The sequence below is a fragment of the Phoca vitulina genome, unplaced genomic scaffold (genome assembly GCF_004348235.1).
Source record: "Phoca vitulina isolate PV1807 unplaced genomic scaffold, GSC_HSeal_1.0 scaffold997, whole genome shotgun sequence".
Taxonomy (NCBI): domain Eukaryota; kingdom Metazoa; phylum Chordata; class Mammalia; order Carnivora; family Phocidae; genus Phoca; species Phoca vitulina.
Window position 1 is genome coordinate 7,839 of NW_022590684.1, and position 3,094 is coordinate 10,932.

At 48.6% G+C, this 3,094-nt stretch overlaps 1 non-coding gene across 1 annotated transcript; it reads left to right on the forward strand.

The window, feature by feature from the left end:
- The first annotated feature begins 2,808 nt into the window (after positions 1 to 2,808).
- Positions 2,809 to 2,999, forward strand: LOC116629457. Its single transcript, XR_004298747.1, has one exon. It is a non-coding gene; the product is annotated as a U2 spliceosomal RNA (small nuclear RNA).
- The last annotated feature ends 95 nt before the right edge of the window (positions 3,000 to 3,094 follow it).

Here is a 3,094-nt window from a genome sequence, read left to right on the forward strand (position 1 = left end):
AGTGGGATCTATCAGTTAGATCTCTTCTGCAGGAAACAGGGCAAATGGACCTAGGTTACCTTCATTGCTCTACACCAAGACCCCGACCTAAGGGCCTCTTGCAGAATGTGTTTGCCTGAGGGGGGCGGCTAGTAAACTCCCTCCTGACATATTGGACGATAATTATCTAAATAGGCCCCCTCCGAATAAACCCAGGTTGCTGGAAGAAACATAGGCCCTCCCTAGCAAAGGGGACTCTGACTCTCTCTCTCTCTCTCTCTCTCCCTCTCTCTGTCACTGTTCCTCCTCCTAATAGATGTAGGGGCTTCTTCCTCACTCATTTCCCGGGTTAATGGCTATAACTGGAGCCAACTGTGGTTAGTCTACCTCGGGACGGGGACTTTAGGGAATGTTCCCAAGCAGCTGCCGAAACTCCCTTTGTTTCAGGGAAATTCCCTGTCCTCTCTGGCCCGGCGCGGACCGCCTGTTCCCCCTTTACTGGCACGAAACCATGGCGTCCGCGCCTCTGTTGGAGCCGATGAGCTCTAAAACCGGGACCGCTTTCTCTGCCTTCTGGCAGCACTTGGCCTCTTCTGTCTCCCCCTCCCGCTTCTGTTTCCGCACCACCTTGGGTGCAGCCTGCACAACAGGCTTCCCTACCATCCTCGGTGGCGCAGGCCCCATGGCTCCTCCCTTCACTGTCAAGGAGCAAGAAGAAAAAAAAAAAAAGAAGAGGGGCGCCTGGGTGGCTCAGTCGTTAAGCGTCTGCTTCCGGCTCAGGTCATGATCCCGGAGTCCTGGGATCGAGCCCGCGTCCGGCTCCCCGCTCAGCGGGAAGCCTGCTTCTCCCTCTCCCGCTCCCCCTGCTTGTGTTCCCTCTCTCGTTATCTCTCTCTCTCTCTCTGTCGAAAAATAAATAAAATCTTAAAAAAATAAAATAAAATAAAATAAACAGCTGGAAAATGGGATTGGTTCCGCAACAGTTGTATAACTCAACTAGCACCTTGACCAATTCTACGTGGCTGGGATGACAAAATCGTTCCCTAAAAGCCAGAGCATACCCCGCTCTGTAGGGTTAACTATGGGCTTGTGGAGATAATGGATGACCCCACTTTATGACTGGATTGGATGATGCACTTGGGGATGCCCTTATCTCTTGACAAGTCTTCTCCCACTTGCCAGTGATTCCTTATAATTAGGATATTGTTAAGGCTAGACCTCAGACAAAAAGGGCTTCTTGATGGTTTCATCTCTCATAGTCATATGTATCCTAGAGGCCACCTCTATTGAGGTACAATTGCAAACAAGGGCTTTAGCCGAGCACATAATAGCCCTCCTGGTTTAAAAAAAAAAAAAAAAGAGCCTCAAAGCTCACTACGGGACGGTCCCTGACTGTAATGATGTCACATCAGGTCCAGAGTGTCTTAGAGACCAAAGGCCACCAACGGACGATGGGAGGCCGACTTATTAAGTACCGGGTTATGCTTATAGATATGCCTGAAATATTACTCGAAACCTGTCAGACTTCGAACCCAGCTACCCTTATACCCGGACCCGAGCATCGTACTTCTATAGAGCATAACTGTTCAGAGGTTATTGATCTCGTTCATTCTAGCCAACCAGATTTAAAAGGCGCCCCTATTGAAAATACAAATGACAGTTGGTTTGCTGATGGCAACAGTTTCATGGAAAAGGGAATAAGAAAAGCTGGGTATGCTGTAGTGCTCACTCGTGCTTGGCAATTATTATTGTTAAAATAATAATAATTATTATTAAAAGTTAATACTTATACTGACTCCACATAGGCTTCCCTAGTCCTACATGTCCATGGAGCAATTTGGAAGAAAAGGGGATTATTATCGAGCCATAAATCAAATATGGGCCTGAAATTATTACTCTTCTTAAGGCTGTACACCTACCTAAGGAAGTAGCTGTAATTCACCTCAAGGACATCGAGGGATAGGACCTTAGAATCTAAAGGAAACAATTCACTAGACCGTGCAGCCAAGCAGGCAGCACAAAATAAACAAATATTAAGTCTTTTATCCGTCTTAACTCCAATAAAGTCCATAAGTCCAGTCCATTCAGACCAAGAAATGCACAGGACTGGCTTGTTAATAATGAAGGAAAAAAAATCTTTTTTTTTTTTTTTTTTTTTAAGACTTTATTTATTTATTTGACGGAGAGAGACACAGCGAGAGAGGGAACGCAAGCAGGGGGAGTGGGAGAGGGAGAGGCAGGCCCCCTGCAGAGCAGGGGGCCCGATGCAGGACTCGATCCCAGGACCCTGGGATCATGACGTGAGCCGAAGGCAGACGCTTAACCGACTGAGCCACCCAGGCGTCCCTCGGTAGAAATCTTTCAACGTAGCTGTCCGCTGGAGAAGATGTTGAAGAAGAAGAGAGGAGAGACGCTGCCAAGAAAAACCTCATCCAGCGGCTTGCGTCTTTCTCGCTCGGGGCTTTCTCCAAGGCAACGAGGCTGGAGCTCTCCGGCTACGCCTACCCGCCTACCCGCGCGTTTCCGTTCCCAGGCGGAGGGCCGGCGGGGAGGGCAGGAAACCAGGAAACGGCGCGCGCGTGTGGGCGGTACATGCAAATTAAAAACGGCTGTTTCTCCCGGGACCGATGGGAGCAAAACAATAAAAAGCGTGCAAGCCCCCCAAAAGTTAATGACCTGACAAACTATGTATGTCTTATGGGTTGCGACGATGACATACCGTCAAGTTTAGGGGAAGAGGGTGGGCTTTCGTTTGAAGGTGATTTTTCTCACCGTGATCTAAACGGTTGTGTGAGAGGCAGGGTGCCGCGGTGCCGGGAGAACCCAGTTATCGCTTCTCGGCCTTTTGGCTAAGATCAAGTGTAGTATCTGTTCTTATCAGTTTAATATCTGATACGTCCTCTATCCGAGGACAATATATTAAATGGATTTTTGGAGCAGGGAGATGGAATAGGAGCTTGCTCCGTCCACTCCACGCATCGACCTGGTATTGCAGTACTTCCAGGAACGGTGCACCCCCTCGGGGGAACGACCGAGGTTTCTAAGATCAGATTGACTTCTATTTTGTTAAGTTTTTGACGGAGTTACGTCAGAGAGCCTCTAAGTGCGTTGACGT